This window comes from Myotis myotis, unplaced genomic scaffold, assembly GCF_014108235.1.
Source record: "Myotis myotis isolate mMyoMyo1 unplaced genomic scaffold, mMyoMyo1.p scaffold_m19_p_4, whole genome shotgun sequence".
Classification (NCBI taxonomy): Eukaryota; Metazoa; Chordata; class Mammalia; order Chiroptera; family Vespertilionidae; genus Myotis; species Myotis myotis.
Genome location: NW_023416346.1, coordinates 57500532 through 57522714, shown reverse-complemented (window position 1 = coordinate 57522714; position 22183 = coordinate 57500532).

Here is a 22183-nt window from a genome sequence, read left to right as displayed (position 1 = left end):
GTAAAGACACATTTATTTAAAATTCAACAATTCTTCCCATTTCACAATAATTTTTTTGTTTTGAATTCAAATAAAAGTAAATTATTAAATGGAATATTAAAACATATAAAGAGCATCTAATTTTTACAAAATATTTATAGCTATCCTTGAACTGTATACATATACACAATATAATACAGAATAAAATATGTACATATATACATAAAAATTAAAAATTATTTATTTTTTGTTTTCTTTTTAAAGATAGTTTTCTAAAACTTGCAAACCTTTTCCCATTACCAACATAATTACTGTATTTTGACAATGTTTTCAGGCTAACATTAAAGTCTTCCAAAAAATTAAAATTTAAGGCTGACTCTCTTTACACTGTTTTGAAAAAAAAAACACACTTAAAAACAGGAGGACTAGTTACTTGTACTTTTAAGCTACACACCCTCCCCATCTCAGTTTAAATATACATTAGTTACATAGTATGTTCTGTGTGTGAATTACTCTCTCATGCCAATGTCTAAGTATTTATAAATCAACTCATTTAGCCTGGTTTTAAATATTTTTTATTATTTTTTTGTTTTTTGTTATTCCTCACCCAAGGATATTTTTCCATTGGTTTTTAGGGAGATTGGAAGAGAGAGGGAAAGACAGAGAGAAACATCAATGTGAGAGAAACACATTGATTGGTTGCCTCCTACAGGAGCCCCGACCAGGAAGGGCAATGCTCTATCCACTGAGCCAAACCGGTTAGGGCTGGTTTTAAATATTTTAAATAATTAATTACAGTTGAAACTTCTAATAACCTAGCTCTTCAGCGCATTAATTTTAATATTTCCCAGGTGGGACTGAGCCCAATATGATTCTACACAGAAATATTTCTTTAGGGAGGGCTAACATCCTTCCTAAAGGATACCAGTGTTAGAAGGTGAACTTTATTTATTGGTGTGTGTGTGTGTGTGTGTGTGTGTGTGTGTGTGTGTGTAGATGAGAGAGGGTGTGTGTGTGTGTATGTGTGTGTGTTATTTTCCCCCCTTTAGGAAATTATTTTCTCTGTTAATGAGCAATTTTCATAAACTCGAGTTTACTTATTCCATTTTTAGTCCTCAAAGTGCTCAATGTTCAGGACTTATTTGCTAAAATAGAAAAGACAACAAAATACACCAACTTGAGAATTAATGTACAGGACAAAACCTAAAGCATGTTTTAGAACGGCTGCCCTGCCAACTGTTTTTGTAAGATTGACTGACCTGCACTCTCTTTACAGTCAAATTCAGGTGTCCCGCAATCTGCTCTCTGTGGGGGAAAATTGCAAATGTTCAGTATTTGGAGTTGTGGATAAAATAAAATATATCATGTACATTATTTCTATCCCCTCCGCCCAGTGCAATTGTCTCTAATGCAGCTTGAGGCTTGCTTTAAGGAGAATTTTCCCATGGATAACTTGTCTGTTAAATAAGATAGGAAAAGGGAATATAATAGTGTGTTTGTTAGTTAAATATAACTCAATCAATTTTTCTGTTTGTGGAACAGCAGAAAACAACCCTGGAAATCTTCTCATGGGAAGTCCCTTGGTAAAAATAAAAACAACACCTTTAAAGTGGCATTTTTAACCAGATTATTTGTTTATTATAAAAGGGAGCCTAAACTCTCAAGGAGAAACTCCAAACCATTTCCTGGGAGCATCAAGAGAAATTCTATTTTGCTCTTTGGTGGGCGAAGGCTGAATACAGAGGAACCAGAAAGGGCGCCCCTAAACTTCACACCAACAACCCTCCAGGTGGCGGGGTGTTACTGGCTGGGGTAAGGCAGTGGCACGCTCTCATGTAACAAAATATAAGGATGCAAAAAAACAAAAGTTATCACGATAAATACTTTCATGTAATATTCAAATTATAAAAATTACGCAAAAATCAATGATAAGCAAAATACCAAAATTTGAAATAAAAGCAGGATTAATTAGATTCCGCCTTACTCTCTTCACTCAAGTACTGCTCCGGTTTCCACAACCCCGAAAGCCTTGTAGACAATGGACCAACACCAGAAAGCAAGGGCAGACCCCAGCACCCATGAGCCCCTTAAGTGGCTTTTGGTTCAGAAGAGGTGGGAAAGGGTCCTGAGGAAGAGCCTAAGGTTCCCCAGTATGAGCTCGAGCCCCCCCTGGAGAATAGTGCCTCCCGAACAAGCCACTCACCGTGCGAAAATGTCGGGATACTGACAGTGACGGAATAAGTTCTCCAACTCTCGCAGCTGCCACGCGGTGAACACGGTTCGGTAGCGGCGCGGATTCCTCCCCGCGACTTGTGGACCAGCCTCGGCTGGGGGGGCAGGCTCCATTTGCTGCTGCTGGAACTCCTGGCCGCCGCCGGCGACTCCCCCGCCGCCGCCAACGCCCTCACCATCGCCCCCGCCGCCGCCAACGCCCTCACCATCGCCCCCACCGCCGCCCGGACGGGCTTCGTTGTTCAAGAGCCTGGGCTCTCCCACGCCAAGGTTGTTCTGTGCTGCGGCTCCACGCTCAGGTTCAGACCCTGTACCCCCCTGGTCTCCCCCTGTTTCGGTAGGCGGCACATCTAAGGAGGGGTGTAAGCAAAAGGGAGTGACCAGGGTGTTGGCGCCCACGGTGGTGGGCTGGCGGCGGCAAGGGGCCGCTGTGGAGGAGTAGAGGCGGCTGTCTCGCAGCACCCTGCCCACGTCCCGCCCAGGGAAATCCCTCTCCTCGAGTTCACAGAACGGTTTTTCCGTCTAGGCACTCACCACGCAGTTCGTCAGCTTCTAGGTTGCAGTAGCTGGCATCACAGTAATTGCTCCCTAAATAAGATCTCATGTCTAGAGAGCTGTCGATGAAGTCTCGAGCTTCTGCAGAGTCTGCGTTGGTGCTCGTGCGATCCCCGGGTCCAAATGAAGCTCTAGCCGCAGCATCTAGTCGTGAGCTGGCGCGCCTTTAAAAGGGTACATTGTTGCCTTCTGAAAGTTCAAAGTGTTTGCGCTCGCGCCATCCAGACTCCGTACCTCTCTCGGTGATTGTGGAAACAGAGGGGGTAGCCCTCGCAGACCGGGTGTTTAAATAAAATAGGGCGGCGAGAGTGTACAAGAGTGGTGCTGGTGTGCTTGAGTGAGGAACGGCGATTCCAATTTGCAGCTTAACTGACTACTTCAACTTAGACCAAGTGTTTGATCGGAGGAATGGGCTCGCTGGACTGTGAAAGCCGTGTTGTGAGGCGAGAGGAGGGAAAGAATTCGCATTAGTTTTCGGAGCTCTTGGAGAAGTGTCTAGTGAATATTCCTCCGCCCACCCCTCCAAGTGGTGCAACCAGCGAACGCGCGGGACTCCCTTGCTTTCGGAAAAGAGAAGTAAGGTGGAGGAAATCGTGGAGCCCTCAGCAGCCAAGTACGCTGAAGCGAAGTTATTAGTAAATTTTGTACTGGGCTCTAGCGCGACTCTCCCCTCCCAGAAACTGGTGAGCCATTTATAGGACTGTCTGGGCTGAAAAACCGCGCCCAACTCGCATATCGAGCTAGTGGTTAAGATGAAATGATTAGCTTGGAGGCTGATGGCACAGGGTTTTTAAAATCAGTTTCCGTGCATTTTGGGAGCCAGAGTTTGGGGGTGGGTTTGGAGGAGCAGATGCGTGTTGCAGGAAACCCCACGTGCCTCCCGAGAAAGCTCCAAGGACTTCAGATTTTTAGTAATGAACCCTCGTCAGAATGCGAGTGTAGAAACCTGCCAAATGCTTAGTGCATCCAAGAATGCATGCTGCACGGTGGGGTGGGGGGTCGGGGGGGCGGGGGGGCCCTTCTTTCAACCTGGCGCATGTAACATTTGCTGAGCTAGATCGCTGCGCTCTTTACTGCACGGTGCAGTAAAGTAGACCTGGAAAGCGTTTTCGCCTTCTCCACTACCACCTCTTCCCCTCCCCTTCCCTTTTTGTAGAATTATTTACTGAATAAAATAAAAGCCAGGCTACCTACCATTGAAGACTCCTAAGGTTCTTCAATGCCCTTCATATTATAAGAATAACTTCTAATAATGGGCCCTCTGCTTGGCACTGTAAATAATTTCTCTTACCTTTGTCTTTTAAATCACCATTATTTTCATTCTCCTCCCCGCCCCCGCCCCCCGCCCCTTTTACCCACACACGCAAAACTGAGCTCCAGGAAAGTCTGGCAACTTGCTCATGGTCATAATTTTTTAAAATTATATTTTACAACTGTGTTGGTATAAAGGTAAATATAATCTGGGCTTCATTATATTATTTTTTTATTTTGATTTCAAAAGAAATTAACAAATGATCATGGGTTCCTAAAAGTCGTAGTTACTGTGACTACTGTGCCTAATGGAGAAGTCCAGAGGGCGGTGAGTAGGAAACTAGCAAATAGATGGTTGGATGACCAATTCACTTTATTTTTTTAATTTATCTTTATTGTTGAAAGTATTACAGATGTTCTCCTTTTCTCCCATATTGACCCTCTCCACCCCCCACCCCTACCCCCAGGCCCATGGCATTTTATACACCAATAATGAACTCTCAAAAGGGGAAACTAAAAAACCCCCAAAACAATCCCATTTACCATTGCAACCAATTCACTTTCAAAAAGATGTCAACCCCACAGCACCTCTCTGACTTTAATCAAGATGTTTCTGCAGGCTGGCTCTTGCTGAGTTCCACAGGTTTCCCTCTCCTTTTGGCTAGATACCTGGTGAACAATTTTGACCTGGATTGAGATATTACATAAGAGAATCATGCAGGTTTTAAGCATGGTGTGCAGTGGCCAGCTAGTACGTTGGTAACAGCTCAGGTGTGTTCTGTCACATCTTAGATTTCCATGGTTTATGTACTGTACTGTTTTGTAAGTCTCAGTCAGTCATGTCTCCCTCACAAACCTGGATACTAGCCATGGTAATGTTTACTTAACGTATTTAATTAAATTGATTCACTTTTTGAAAACCTTAAATACCTAACTGAACCTCATCCTAGACAAAACTAGCAATGAATTCAAGGGTTTGACAAATGATATACCAGATTTATGTGAGGTAGAGCATGGCAATAGTTGAGAGCGGGGACTCTGAAGCCAGACTGCTGGTGACTAAATCCTTGCTAGCTGGCTAATCTGGTGAGTTGTTTATTCTCCCTGAGCCTTAGTTTTCTCATCTGTAAAATGGGAATAACTATTGCTAACTACTTAATGGGGTTGTTGTGAGGATTAATTGAAATTATTACTATAGCTAACATTTGGCTAATTCTTACTATGTGTCAAATATTGTTCACAGTGCTTTCTATATATTAACACATTTAATTTGATAATAGCCCTATGGAGGTAGATACTGCTACTGGTATTATCCTCATTTTATGGATGACCTTATTGAGTCACAGAGAGGTTAAGTAACTTGCCTAAAGGTACCCAGCTAGTAAGTGTTGGGCCTAGGATTTGAATCTTTCTAGAATGATGCTTTGTTGAGAGAACATGCTCAATAATGGTAGCTATTATGATTTTTAAAAATTAAATATACTATACTGTCAGTTCTAGTATATTCACAATGTTGTGCTGCCATCACTGTTATCTAATTCCAGAACATTTTCATCATCCTATAAAGAAAGTCTGTACCCATTAGCAGTCATTTCGTAGTCCCCCTCACTTCTTACAGCCACCGGTAAACACTAATGTACTTTTTATCTTTGTGGAATTACATGTTCTGGATATTTCATATAATTGGAATCATGGAACATATGGCCACTTGTGTCTGATTTCTTTCACTTAGCATTGTGGTTTTGAGGTTCATCCATGTTCTACCAGTACCTCATTCCTTTATATGGCTGAATAATATTCCATTGTACAGGTATACCGTGTTTTGTTTATCCATTCATCAGCTGATGGGCATTTTAGTTATTTATACTGTTTGGTGATTGCTTTGAACATTCAAAAAAGTTTTGTCTGAATATGGTTTTAATTCTTTTGGGTATGTATTAGGAATGGAATTACTGGATCATTTGCTAATTCTATGTTTAATTTTTTGTGGAACCGCCAAACTGTTTTCCACAGCAGATATATATACCATTTTACATTCCTATCAGCAATGTATGAGTATTCCAATTTATCTACATTCTTGCCAACACTTATTTTCTATATTTAAAAAAATTATAGCCATCTTGATAAGTGTCAAGTGTTATCATTGTGGTATTCATTTGCATTTTTCTAATGACCATTGATATTGAGTATCTTTTAATTTGTTTGTTGATCATTTGTATATTTTTTGAGGAATGTCTGTTCAAATATTTTCCCCAGTTATTAATTGGGTGTTTGTTTTTTTGTTATAGAGTTGTAAGAGTTCTTTTTATATTCTGGATACTAGACTCTTTATGATTTACAAATAGTCCCTTCCATTCTGTAAGTTTTCTTTTCACTTTCTTTTTTTTCTTTTGATCTTTATTGTTGAAAGTGTTACATAGGTCCTCCTTTCCCCCCATTAATCTCTTCCAGCCCACTCCCATTCCCCCCCCCCAGGCCGTCACCATCCCATTGTCTGTGTCCAGGGGTTATGCATATATGTATACAAGTTCATTGATTGATCTCTTCCCACCCACCTTTCCCTGCCTCCCCTCTTTTCACTTTCTTAATAGTGTCCCTTTATGTTTACAATCACAAGCCTACCCTTATGTGGCTTTGGAGTTCAAATGAACACTATCAGCATAGTCCAATTCAGTCCTGGTAGCAAACCCAGACTTGTGGCAAAAACAAATCTCATCCTTTCCTTTCTGGAGGGGTCTCACAGTTAAAGTCCTATCAATTTAAAAGCCACATTAGCACAAACAAAAAATAAATCTGTAGATCTCTACAGCCTTATTATCAGATGCAAACTATTTTAAAATGTGTTTAACATGTTTAAATAAATAAGAGGATATACAAACACAAGGGATACATAACTAAATATCAATAAGAAACAAAGGATTTCTAGAAATGGAACTAAAAGATTAATTCATTTTTTTCTTTTTTATTGTGGCAAAATACACATAATGTAAAATTTCCCATAATAACTATTTAAAGTGTATAATTCAGTGGCATTTAGTATAATGATATGCAATCATCCCCACTATCTAGTTCCAGAACATTTTCATCATTTCAAAAGGTAACTTTTACCCATTAAATTAATGGAATTATACAATATGTGTTTTTTTGTGTCTAGCTTCTTTCACTTTGCATAATGTTGTCTAAGTTCATCCACATTGTGGCATAAATCAGTACTTCATTTCCACTTACTTGGAGGCATTAGGTACCAGCCTCCAGGAGCTAAGTGCCAGGATAATCTGGAGCTGATGTTTACACAGAGGCTTAGAGTACTCTAGTTGTGGCTTTGGCACTGCCAACACTAAGATGGCACACTTACCTTCCTTCTCCTTGCTGAAGGCCAACTGGCTGATGTAGGTTTAGACCTGAGGAGTCCTGCAAGGCAACGATCCCTTTGTGAAGGAGCTAATAATTTATAAACGGAAGCAATCTTCAGATGGTTTTTAAGGATCTTTGGAGTCAAGAGAGCTGTAATATTATGGAAGTTTCATTCTTATTTATTTATTTAGTATTTTTTAATATGATTTTTTAAAAATCTTTATTGTTGAAAGTATTACATAGGTCCTCCTTTTTCTCTCATTAATCTCTTCCAGCCTGCTCCCGTTCTCCACCTCCTCCCACCCTCACCACCCCATTGTCTGTATCCATGGGTTATGCATATATGCATCTAAGTTCATTGGTTGATCTCTTCCCACTGACCTCTCTTGTCTTCTTTCTGAGATTCAACAGTCTGTTCATGCCTCTATGACTCTGGGTCTATTTTTGATTATCAATTTATTTGGTTTATTAGATTCCACATATGAGTGAGATCATGTGATACTTATCTTTCTCTGCCTGGGCTTATTTCACTCAGCATAATACTCTCCAGGTCCATCCATGCTATTACAAATAGTAAGAGTTCTGTCTTTTTTTATTGCCGTGTAGTATTCCATTGTGTAACTATACCATAGTTTTTTTATCCACTCATCTGCTGATGGACACTTAGGCTGTTTCCAAGTTTTAGCTATTGTAAATTGTGCTGCTATGAACATAGGGGTGCATATTCGTTCTTATAGATTAATTTTTACTGCAAGTAAGGGTCACTTTTCCCAGGTGTTGCCAGTGGTGAGAAAGGAGTGGAGGGGCTTTCTGGTCATTAAGACTGATATGAAGAGTGTGGTGGCTTTTGATGAAATGCCAGTGAGGAGATGTCTGTTTTTGTTAACTAGCATTAATAAGTTATTCATTCATGTCAGAAGCCAAAACTTGGGCTTTTTAAAAAATAGGCATTACTTCTTAGAGATGTAAGGGGCATATCGTGGCTTCTTATACTTACCTTTGGGAAGACTACAGGCTCTTGAGACTGTGTCTTCACTGACAAAGTGAGAGGAAAACTCACTGAAGCTATTTGCACACCTAGTTCTAGCATTTAGAGAGGACAGGAGGGAAGGAAAGACAGCTTATAAATATCTGCAACTGCTGGTGATTTTATGTGGCAATAAAGTGACTGATTTTTTGCATTTCATATCCTATCTTAGAACACCACAGACCCTTCAGGTTTATTTCATGAGACTAAATCATTTGTACACAAAATCCCATCCAGAGTCTGGGCCTCTTTGCATAACCGGAAGTCAAGGATAAAATTCCATGATTTTTTCTTTCGATTCTGCCTAATATCTTTGCACATCATGACCAAAAAACTTATAGAATGACTGTTGTTAATAGCTACAAGTGAAGATGCAGGAATCCAACACCACTCCTAAGGATTTCTTTAATCTATATAGGGCAGCCTGGGCTCAAGTCTGGGCTCCTACAGAAGGAAACCTTTCATGATCTTTTTGATACTTGCTATGATCTGGGAAAGTAATTTGCTTTTGGTCCACCTTATGATGAAAGAAAATTGCAATGTGCCCATTACCATTGACTTCCAGCTATTTCAAGTTCTAGTTCAATTCCCACCATTTATAGGCTGTCTTCCCATCCCACCGAACCTGTACTATTCTCATTATGTTCCAAGCTCTTACGGCACTTGCAGTCTGAAGTATTCATTTGATTCTCATTACCTGAGTGTGCGTTACCTTTAATTTATGCAGATACGAATGCACGAATGTGTTGGTATGCATATGTTTCGATATCTCAACTAGATTGTAAAATCCTTACATTTAATACATTTCTTAGTGTTCCCCCAATCAATTCTGAGTACATAGTGGGAATTCAGTAAGGATTTGTTGAATGGTTATTAAATATGAAGAATATGAATAGGGGTGGCTAGTTTTGCCCAAGGCCAAGACTCAGCAGACTTTTACTAGCTTAGCCTGTCCAGTGTAGCCTCCATCCTCTCATTTGCCTCCCAGCACACCTGGCATTCCCAAGGGACAAATCCTGAGGTGGAAAAGTTCTTCCTAGGAAGGGTCTGGGACTTACCTGATGGTCTTAGATGTGGTTTGAGAAACTAGTCTGCACCACACTCTCTCTGTCTAGAGCACTGTCTGAGGAGGCCTTCAGAACTCTTGTCTCTTTAGAGAAAGCTTTTCCATCCTGTCCCTTTATCCTTCTTTTTTTTGCTTTGTTTTGTTTTGTTAATCCTCACCCGAGGGTATTTTTCCATTGATTTTTAGAGAGAGTGGAAGGGTGGGGTAGAGACAGAGAGAGAAATATTGATGTGAGAGAGACACATCAATTGGTTGCCTCCTGCATGCACCCTGACCAGGGCCAGGGATTGAGCCTGCAACCAAGGTACATGCCCTTGACCGGAATTGAACCCGCGACCCTTCAGTTCATGGGATGACATTCTACCCATTGAGCCATACTGACTAGGACTCTTTATCCTTTTTCACTGTTATCATCTTTTTCTTTCATACCATCTCTGTGTATGTGAGTGTGTATGTGAGTGTATGAGTGTGTTTAACTCAGTCAAGTAATGCATACAAGGACAACAGAGGTGAACAAGACATGGAGAGAAAGAAAAATAGGATATTTTTAAAAAATATGTTTGTATTGATTTAGAGAGAGAGGAAAGGATAATAGATCAGTGGGTGCCAGGAATTATGGAATTATGAAAGGGTAATACCAACCAGTTTCTTTGGGGTGACAGAACAGCTTTGTATCTGGATTGTCACAATGATTACATGGATCTATATAAGAAAAAATGTCATAGAACTACACACATGCGCGTGTGTGCACGCACACGCACACACACACACAGACACACACACTCTGAATCCAATTAAATTCTTAACGCAGTGTTTGGACAACCATAGGTGATTTTGCCCCCACTCAAGAGGACATTTGGCAATGTCTGGAGATATCTTTAATTGTGAAAACTGAGGGGAAGTGGTGCTACTAGCATATAGTGGGTAGAGATCAGGGAAGCTACTAAGCAGCCTATAATGCAAAGGACAGCCCCCCCACGCCTGCAACAAAGACTTATTCCATTCAAAATAATAATAGTGCCAAGATTGAGAAACCCTAAGTTCGTCAAACTATTTAATAATAAAAAGTTATACTAATTACTACTACTGCTATGATGACAACTATTATTACTACTGCTGCTGCTGCTACTACTACTACAACCTTTCAACGACTTCCCATGGCTCTGAAAATAAAACTCAAACTCCTAAACATATATTTCAAAACCCAATTTTATTTTCACAACTTAGTAGCTGTGCAAACTTGGGTAACTTAATCTCTCTAATTCTCAGTTTTCTCATTTATAAATTGGAAATAATAATGCTGAAATAATTACATAAACTAATGTTCATGAAAGCATTCTTTAAATTAGGAACTGCTATACAAATGTGAAAAATTATTATCACTTTTCAGTTCTGGTTCCCATATCTTCCATAGCTTGTCTCCAGCCAAACTGAACTATTTGCTGGCCCGCAAATATGCTCTTTCTGTCTCATCTTCATTTGGTGATATCTGCCTAGACTCTCTCCCCCATCTCTGAACTCTACCCATTGAAATTATTCCCATAAATAATTCATGCACAAAAATGCACTGATTATAAAATAGAGGGGAAAATATTATGTTTAACATTAGAGAAAGTGGTCAAGAAAATTGTTATAGATCTAGCATAGTGCCTGAAACCTATTCATTCATTCACTCATTCAACTAATATTTATTGAGCAACCAACAAGTGTCAGGCACTTTGCTTGACACTGAAACACAATAGTGTATATGGTTGGCAATAAGTATTGGTAGAATGATTGAATGAAAGAATGGATGAACAAATAACAGACTAGTATTGGACAATCAGTTGCAAAGCTTTAACTTTTTTTAAAGGTAGGAAATACTTGTGACATAATAATAGACGAGTAGAATAAAATATCAGATAGTTAAAATGGAATGTAGTACTTGTAAAAATATAGAAAAATTAAAGTAATCATTATTATCTCTGGAGGATAAACAAAGTTATGGGTGAGTTTATTTTATTTTATATTAGTTTTGGCTTATTTTACTTTCCAAATTTATAAACTTCCTGGTTTGTAAACCAACAATCTTTCATTGCCTTTGTAATTAGAAGAGAAAGGTATTTATTTTTAAAAGTAAAAAACAACTCACAACAATATTTCAAATTATCTCACATTTCACCTCCTTCATGTTTCCATATTTGTCCTGAATGTGACTTAACTCTCCTTTGAGCTTCCATATGATTACTTTGATCTCCTCTCTTCTGGCATTTGCCTTGTTCCACTTTATATTAAAATATCATATATTTTTGCCCTGGTCAGTGTGGTTCAGTTGGTTGAATGCACTGAAAGGTCGCCTGTTTGATTCCTGGTCAGAGCACATGTCCAGGTTGTGGGCTCAGGGTGCATGTGGGAAGCAGCCGATAGATGTTTCTCTCTCACATCCATGTTTCTCTCACTATAATTTTGTCACTTAAGAAAGTTATGTGAATGGAATTCTATATAATAAAGAGCTAATATGCAAATGGTCATCACACCCTCATGCCTCACGCTGGAGAGAGAGGTTTGGGGACTAGTCAGGCAAAAATGAGCTCATGAGAGGAATGGGGACCAGCCAGGCTGCAGCCTGGGAGAGGGAGAAGCCACCCGCCCCGTGGTCCCGGGTGCCAGCACCTAGGGCTGCACCTGCGGCCCAGGAGAGGGACAAGCCACACACCCTATGGTCCCGGGCGCCAGAAGCTGTGCCTGCACCTATGGCCTGGGAGAGGGGCAAGCTGCCTGCCCTGCAGTCTCAGGTGCCTGCAACTGTGGCCCGGATGAAGCCGCCCACCCATGGTCCCCTGCAGCTGCGGATAGCCCCGGGCGAAGCTGGCCCTGGTCCTGGGTGCCTGCAACTGGCTGGAGGAGGGAATCCTGGGTCCTGGGTGTGGGGCAAGGCAAAGGCAGTTAGGGGCAATCAGGCCAGCAGGGGATCAGTTGAGGGGAGATTGGGCTGGTAGGGGAGCAGTTAGGGGTGATCAGGCAGGCAGGCAGGCAGGCAAGTAGTTAGGAGCCAGTGGCTCCGGATTGCGAGAGGCAGTCGGACATCCACTGAGGGGTCCTGGATTGGAGAGGGTGCAGGCTGGGCTAAGGGACACCCCCCCTCTTCCTGTGCATGAATTTCATGCACTGGGCCTCTATTCATACATATATAACATTTGGCATAGGCATCTTTTCTTCATTCAGTATAATTCCCTTGAAATCTATTTCAGGTTGTTGCGTATATCAATAGTTTATTCCTTTTTATTCCTTAGTAGTGTTGCTAACCACTTACCTGTTACAGACTTTTGGGTTGCTTCTAGTTTTTTATTATTATGAAAAAAAGCTGCTGTGAACACTCATGTATAGGTTTTTGTGTGGACATTAGTTTTATTTCTTTGCTATAAACCAAGTATGTTATTTCTGGATCTTATGGTGTTGTGTGTTTAGTGTTGTTGTTTTTTTAATCTTTGCCAGAGGATATGCTTGTATTGATTTGAGAGAGAGGGAAACATCAATTGGTTGCCTCCTGCATGTGCCCCGTCTGGGGATCGAACCCGCAACCTAAGTATGGGAATTGAACCTGCAACCTCCTTTTGGTCTACAGGAAGATGCTCCAACCAACTGAGCCACCTGACCAGGGCAATGTTTAGTTTTAAAATAAACTGCAAAACAATTTTTTTGGATGGCTGTACAATTTTACATTCTTACCAACAGCATTATTAGAGTTTCTTTGCATCTGCACCAACATATGATGTCACTTTTTTTTCTGATAGGTATACAGTGACATCTAATTAAGAAAATTTGCATTTTTCTAATGGATGATGATGTTGAACATCTTTTCATGTGCTTACTTTCTATCTACAGGGTGTCTCAAAAATGTATACACACTTCAAATAATTATGAATTCCAATGAGTTAAATCTGAAAAGAAAGAAACATCACTTGAGCTATCAGCTATAAAGTGTGTACACATTTTGGGGGGACACTCTGTATGTATCCTCTTTGATGCATGTCTGTGAATGTTTTTGTCCATATTCTAAATGGAGTTTTTGTTTTCCCTGTTGAGTTTTCTGATAGTTCTTTATATATTATAGATTCCTTTTTTAAAAAAAATTAAGTATACAGTGGAATATTATTCAGCAATAAAAAATGAAATCTTGCCATTTGTGACAACATGGATGGACTTAGAGGGTATTATGCTAAGTGAAATGAGTCAGACAGAGAAGGACAAATACTGTATGATTTTTATTATATGTGGAGTTAAAAATATATTCTAGATTGTCAGTTATGTGGTTTTTAAATATTTTCTTCTTGTCTCTTATCTGTAGCTTATCTTTACTTCCTCTTAATAAAGTATTTGAAAGAGCAGTTTTAAAAAATGTTTATTTTTATAGTTTTATTAAGATATAATTGATATACAGACCTGTATAAGTTTAAGGTGTATAGCATAATTACATACATATATTGTGAAATGATCACAAAATGTTTAATATCCATCTCCTTATATAATTACAAAAATTTTTCCTTTGTGACAAGAAATTTTAGGATATATTTTCTTAGCAATTTTCAAACACACTATACAGCACTGTTAACTGTAGTCATTATGTTGTACATTACATCTCAGTACTTATTTATCTTATAATTGGAAGTTTGTAAGTCTTATGCCCTTAACCAATGAAAAGTTCTTAATTTTGATGAGGCCCAATTCATCAATTTTCCTCCTATGGTTCATCTTATATTTAAAAACTCTGCTTAGTCCCAGATCCTGAAGACTTTCTCCTCGTTTTTTCTAAAATCTTTTATTGATATACAGTTTTATGATATACATTTAAGACTGTGATTATTTTGAGTTGATTTTTATATAAGGTGTGAATTTTGAGTTGAGGTTCATCCTTTTGCCTGCGAATGTCCAATTGCTGCAGCACCGTTTGAATTTTGTACCTTTTTCAAAACTCTGTTGAGCAAATTTGTGTGGGTCTATATCTAGATTCTCTATTCTGTTTCTCTTATCTATGTGTTTGTCCCTCTGCTAAAACCACATAGTCTTGATTATTGTAGTTATGTCTTGAAATCATGTGGCTTGATTGCTCCTATTTTATTATGCAAAATTGTTTGTCCTAGTCTAGCTCCTTTGCATTTCCATGTAAGTTTAGAATAATCTTGTCTATATTAAAAAAAAATTCTAGACATTTTGATAAGGATTGCATTAAAGCTCTATATCAATTTGGGGGAAATTGACATCTTTACCATATTGAATCTTCAAATTCATGAACACTATGTCTCTCATTGGAGGGTTTGAAGTAGGATAGGAACATGATTTGATGCATATTATATGAAAATTTTACTGGTTAATGTATGGAGAAAGAATTTTTGAATTTGGAACCTGTAGAGGCAGGGAGATAAGTTAGGAGGCTATTGCCCCCTATGATGATAATGGAGGTGGAGAGAAGAAACTCGTTTTGAGATCTATCTTTTATTTATTTATTAAATTTTATTTTCTTGTTTAAAGTATTACAAATAGTAGTACATATGTCTCCTTTTTTCCTCATTGACCTTCCCCCAGCTTCCCCTACCCACTGGCACATGTCCTTACCGCCCCTCCCAAGTGTCTTGTGTCCATTGGCTATGCTTATATGCATGCATGTAAGTCCTTTGATTGATCTCTTACCCCTCTCTTCAACACTCCCCAGCCTTCCCTCTGTAATTTGACAGTCTGTTTGATGCTTCTCTGCCTCTGTATCTATCTTTTTGTTCATTAGGTTATAATGTTCTTTATTATCCATAAATGAGTGAGATCATGTGGTATTTTTCTTTCACTGCCTGTCTTATTTCTTTTTTAAAAAAAATATATATTTTATTGTTTTTTTTATAGAGAGGAAGGAAGAGGGTAGAGAGTTAGAAACATCAATGAGAGAGAAACATCGATCAGCTGCCTCCTGCACACCCCCCACTGGGGATGTGCCTGCAACCAATGTACATGCCCTTGCCCGGAATCAAACCTGGGACCCTTCAGTCCGTAGGCCGACGCTCTATCCACTGAGCCAAAGCGATCAGGGCAGCCTGTCTTATTTCGCTTAGCATAATGCTCTCCAGTCCAATCCATGCTGCTGCAAATGGTAAGAATTCCTTTTTTTTTTTTTGACTTTGTGAAATATTTTTTTTAAATTTTGTTTTATTGCTTAAAGTATTACAAAGAGTATTACATATGTCTCTCCCCCGCCCCCCCCCCCTTGACCTTCCCCCGGCCTCCCCTACCCACCAGTGTCTTATGTCCATTGGTTATGCTTATATGCATGCATACAAGTCCTTTGATTGATCTCTTACCCCCTCTCCCGCCCCCCAACCCTCCCTAGCCTTCCTGCTGTAGTTTGATAGTCTGTTCGATGCTGCTCTGCCTCTGTATCTATTTTTGTTCATCAGTTCATAATGGTCTTTATTATCCATAAATGAGTGAGATCATGTGGTATTTTTCTTTCATTGACTGGCTTATTTCACTTAGCATAATGCTCTCCAGTTCCATCCATGCTGTTGCAAATGGTAAGAATTCCTTCTTCTTTTATAGCAGCGTAGTATTCCAATGTGTAGATGTACCATAGTTTTCTAATCCACTCATCTACTGATGGGCATTTAGGCTGTTTCCAAATCTTAGCTATTGTAAATTGTGCTGCTATGAACATTGGGGTACATATATCCTTTCTGATTGGTGTTTCTAGCTTCTTGGGATATATTCCTAGAATGGTATTACTGGGTCAAATGGAAGTTCCATTTTAAAATTTTTGAGGAAATGCCATACTCTTTTTTCACAATGGCTGCACCAGTCTGCATTCCCACCAGCAGTGCATGAGGGTTCCTTTTTCTCCACATCCTCTCCAGCACTTGTCATTTGTTGATTTGTTGATGATAGCCATTCTGACAGGTATGAGGTGGTATCTCATTGTTGTTTTGATTTGCATCTCTCAGATAATTAGTGACTTTGAACATGTTTTCATGTGTCTCTTGGCTTTCTGAATGTCCTCTTTTGAAAAGTGTCTATTTAGGTCCTTTGCCCATTTTTTGATTGTGTCATTTATCTTCCTTTTGTTAAGTTGTATGAGTTCCCTGTAAATGTTGGAGATTAAACCCTTATCGGAGATAACATTGGCAAATATGTTCTCCCATGCAGAGGGCTTTCTTGTTTTGTTGATGGTTTATTTTGCTGTGTAGAAGCTTTTTATTTTGATGTAGTCCCATTTGTTTATTTTCTCCTTAGTCTCTCTTGCCCTAGGATCTGTGTCTGTAAAGATATTGCTACGACATATGTCTGCAATTTTGCTGCCTATGGAGTCTTGTAGGGTTTTTATGGTTTCTCGTCTTACATTCAAGTCCTTTAGCCATTTTGACTTTGTTTTTGTGTATGGTGTAAGTTTGTGATCTAGTTTCATTTTTTTTGCATGTATCTGATCAAATTTCCCAGCACCATTTATTAAAGAGACTGTTTTGACTCCATTGTATGCTCTTGCCTCCTTTGTCAAATATTAATTGAGTATAATGGCTTGGGTCAATTTCTGGATCCTCTATTCTGTTCCATTGGTCTATATGTCTGTTCTTGTGCCAGTACCAGGCAGTTTTGAGAACCATGGCTTGGTAATATAGTTTGATATCTGGTATTGTGGTCCCTCCAACTTTGTTCTTCTTTCTCAGGACAGCTGTGGCTATTCGGGGTCTTTTATTATTCCAGATGAATTTTTGGAGAGTTTGTTCTAGATCTTTGAAATATGCCATTGATATTTTAATAGGCATTGCATTGAATCTATACATTGCTTTAGGACCTAAAGCAATGTATAGATTCAATGCAATGCCTATTAAAATACAATGGTTCTAAAACTTCCTAATGCTGCGACCCTTTAATACAGTTCCTTATGTCGTGGTGACCCCCTGCCATAAAATTATTTTCGTTGCTACTTCATAACTGTAATTTTGCTACTGTTATGAATCGTAATGTAAATATCTTATATGCAGGATGTATTTTCATTGTTTGCAACCCACAGGTTGAGAACCGGTGCTTTAGGTAGTATGGACATTTTAATGATGTTGGTTCTACCAATCCATGAACATGGGATGTTCTTCCATTTATTTATGTCTTCTTCTATCTCTTTTTTCAATGTTCTGTAGTTTTCTGAGTACAGGTCTTTTACGTCCTTGGTAAAGTTTATTCCTAGGTATCTTAGTTTTTTTTTTCAATCTTTAATTTCTTTATTGATTAAGGTATTACATATGTGTCCTTATCCCCCAATTAACTCCCAATCCTTCCTACTCACGCTCTCATCCTCCTGTTTTCTGTGTCCATTGGTTGGGCTTATATGCATGCATACAAGTCCTTTGGCTGATCTCTCCCCCTTACCACCACCCTCCCGTACTTTCCCTCTGAGGTTTGACAGTCTTATAGCTGCTTCTCTGTCTTTGGATCTGTTTTTGTTCATCAGTTTATGTTGTTCATTATATTCCATAAATGAGTGCGATTATATGGTATTTATCTTTCTCTGACTGGCTTATTTCACTTAGCACAGCGATTCTCAACCTGTGGGTCATGACCCTTTTGGGGGCCGAACGACCCTTTCACAGGGGTTGCCTAAGACCACCGGAAAACACATATATAATTACTTATTGTTTTTGTGATTAATCACTATGCTTTAATTATGTTCAATTTATAACAATGAAAATACATCCTGCGTATCAGATATTTACATTATGATTCATAACAGTAGCAAAATTACAGTTATGAAGTAGCAACGAAAATAATTTTATGGTTGGGGATCACCACAACATGAGGAACTGTATTAAAGGGTCACGGCATTAGGAAGATTGAGAACCACTGACTTAGCATAATGCTCTCCAGTTTCATACAGGCTGTTGCAAATGGTAAGAGTTCCTTCCTTTTTACAGCAGCATAGTATTCCTTCGTGTAGATGTACCACAGTTTTCTAATCCATTCATCTACTGATGGGCACTTAGGCTGTTTCCAGATCTTAGCTATGGTGAATTGTGCTGCTTTTAACAAAGGGGTGCATATATCCTTTCTGATTGGTGTTTCTAGCTTCTTGGGATGTAGTCCTAGAAGTGAGATCACAGGGTCAAATGGGAGTTCCATTTTTAGTTTTTTGAGGAAACTCCATACTGTTCTTCACAGTGGCTGCACCAGTCTGCATTTCCACCAGCAGTGCAAAAGGGTACCTTTTTTCCCGCATCCTCTCCAACACTTGTTGTTTATTGATTTGTTGATGATAGCCATTTTTATCAAGAAAGGGTGTTGGATTTTGTCAAATGCTTTTTCTGCATCAATTGATATGACTATGTGATTTTTATCTCTGACAGGTGTGAGATGATACCGCATTGTCGTTTTGATTTGCATTTCTCCTATAATTAGTGACTTTGAGCATGTTTTCATATGTCTCTTGGCCTTCCTTCTGTCTTCCTTCGAAAAGTATCTATTTAGGTCCATTGCCCATTTTTTGACTGAATTGTTTATCTTCCTTTGGTTAAGTCATATGAGCTCCCTCTAAATGTTGGAGATTAAACCCTTATCAGTGATAACATTAGCAAATATGTTCTCCCATGCAGTGGGTCTTCTTGTTGTTTGGTTGATGGTTTCCTTTGCTGTGCAAAAGCTTTTTATTTTGATGTAGTCCCATTTGTTTATTTTCTCTTTAGTTTCCATTGCCCTAGGAGCAGTATCAGTGAAGAAATTCTTTCGTCATATGTCTGCGATTTCGCTGCCTGTGGATTCCTCTAATATTTTTATGGTTTCCCGTCTTATGTTTAAGTCCTTTATCCATTTTGAGTTTATTTTTGTGTATGGTGTGAGTTGGTGGTCTAGTTTCATCTTTTTGCATGTATCTGTCCAATTTTACCAACACCATTTATTGAAGAGACTGTCTTGACTCCATTGTATGCTCTTGCCTCCTTTGTTGAATATTAATTGGACATAGTGGTTTGGGTTGATTTCTGGGTTCTCTATTTTATTCCATTGATCTATATGTCTGTTCTTGTGCCAGTACCAGGCAGTTTTGAGAACAGTGGCTTTGTAATACAGCTTGATATCTGGTATTGAGATCCCACCTACTTTGTTCTTCTTTCTCAGGATTGCTGTAGCTATTCAGGGTCTATTTTTATTCCAGATGGATTTTTGGAAAGTTTGTTCTAGGTCTGTGAAATATGCCATTGGTATTTTAATGGGGGTTGCATTGAATATTCAGATTCCTTTGGGTAGTATGGACATTTTGATGATGATGATTCTACCAATCCAAGAACATGGTATGTTCTTCCATCTGTTTATGTCTTCCTCTATCTCTTTTTTAAGTGTCCTGTAGTTTTTCGCATATAAGTCTTTTACCTCCTTAGTCAAGTTTATTCCTAGGTATCTTAATTTTTTTGGTGCGATGGTAAATGGGATTGCTTTTTTAGTTCCTCTTTCTGTAAGTTCACTATTGGTGTAAATAAATGCCATAGATTTCTTGGCATTAATTTTGTATCCTGCTACATTGCCAAATTCATTTATTAAGTCTAAATATTTTTTGATGTAGTCTTTAGGGTTTTCTATGTACAGTATAATGTCATCTGCAAATAAGGACAGTTTTACTTCTTCTTTTCCAATTTGGATGCCTCTTATTTCTTCTTGTCAGATCGTAATGGCTAGTTTTTCAAGTACTATGTCGAACAGGAGTGGTGAGATTAGGCATCCCTGTCTTGTTCCTGTTCTCAGAAAAAATGGTTTTAGTTTTTGTCCATTGAGTGAGATGTTGGCTGTGGGTTTGTCATATATGGCTTTTATCATGTTGAGGAATGATGCTTCTATTCTACCATGCTGAGAGTTTTTATCAAGAAAGGGTGTTGGATTTTGTCAAATGCTTTTTCTGCATCAATTGATATGACTATGTGATTTTTATCTCTCAATTTATTTATGTGATGTATCACGTTTATTGATTTGCGGATATTGTACCATCCTTGCATCCCTGGGATAAATCCTACTTGGTCATGGTGTACGATCGTTCTGATGTATTGCTGGATCCAATTTACTAGAATTTTGTTGAGTATTTTGGCATCTATGTTCATGAGGGATATTGGCCTGTAATTCTCTTTCATTGTGTTGTCTTTATCTGGTTTTGGTATTAAGGTAATGCTGGCTTCATAGAATGAGGTTGGAAGTGTTTCTTCCTCTTGATTTTTTGGAATAGTCTGAGGAGGATAGGTTTTAGTTCTTCCTTTAACATTTGGTATAACTCTCCTGTGAAGCCGTCTGGCCCCAGGCTTTTGATTGCGGAGAGCTTTTTGATTACTGCTTCAATTTCTTCCATAGTTATTGGCCTATGGAGATTTTTAGAATCTTCCTGATTGAGTTTTGGAAGGTTGTATTTTTCTAGGAATATGTCCATTTCCTACAGGTTGTCTAGTTTGTTGGAATAGAGTTGTTCGTAGTATTTTTTAATTATCCTTTGAATTTCTGTGGGGTCTTGTTATTTCTGATTTTGTTTATTTGAGTCCTCTCTCTTTGCTTCTTGGTGAGCCTGGCTAGCGGTTCATCAATCTTGTTTATCCTTTCAAAGAACCAGCTCTTGGTTTCATTGATCTTTTGTATTGTGTTTTTGGTCTCTATGTCATTTATTTGTGCTCTGATCTTTATTATCTCCTTCTTTCTGCCCACTCTGGGCTTTTCTTGTTGCTTTATTTCTCATTCGTTGAGTTGTAGAGTTAGATGATTTACTACCATTTTTCCTTGTTTTTTTTTGAGGTAGGCCTGAAGAGCTATAATCTTCCCTCTCAGGACTGCTTTCATTGTGTCCCATAGATTTTGGATTGTTGTGTTTTTATTGTCATCAGTTTCCAGGATGTTTTTAATTTCTTCTTTGATCTCATTGGTAACCCAATCATTATTTAGTAGCATGCTATTCAGCTTTCAAGTGTTTGAGTTTTTTGGATTGTTTTTATTGTAGTTTATTTCTAATATTATGCCATTGTGGTCTGAGAAGATGCTGGTACGATTTCAATCTTCTTGAATTTGGGGAGACTTTGCTTGTGACCCAATATGTGGTCTATTTTTGAAAATGTCCTATGTGCACTTGAGAATAACGTATATTCCATGGCTTTGGGGGTGAAATGTTCTGAATATGTCAATTAAGTCCATCCGATCTAGTGAGTCATTTAGAATTGCTGTTTCTTTGCTGATTTTTTGTCTAGAGGATTTATCCAGTGATGTCAGTGGTGTGTTTAAGTCCCCTACTATGATTGTATTGTTTTCAATCTCTCCCTTGATATTTTCCAGGAGTTTTTTTTTTAAAATGTATTTGGGTGCTCCTGCATTGGGTGCATATATGTTTATCAGGGTTATATCCTCTTGTTGTATCTATCCCTTTAGTATTATGAAGTGGCCTTCCTTATCTCTTTTATGGCATTCACTTTGAGGTCTATTTTGTCAGATATAAGCATTGCTATGCCAGCTTTTTTTTTTTTTTCATTTCCATTTGCCTGAAAGATATTTTTCCATCCCTTCACTTTCAGTCTGTGTGAATCCCTTGCTCTGAGGTGGGTCTCTTATAGATAGTATATATATGGGTCGTGTCTTTTTATCCATTCAGCCACTTGATGTCTTTTGATTAGAGCATTTAGTCCGTTTACCTTTAAAGTTATTATTGAAAGGTACTTGTTTGTAGTCATTTCTATTTTCGTGCCTATCTTTGGGCTGATGGG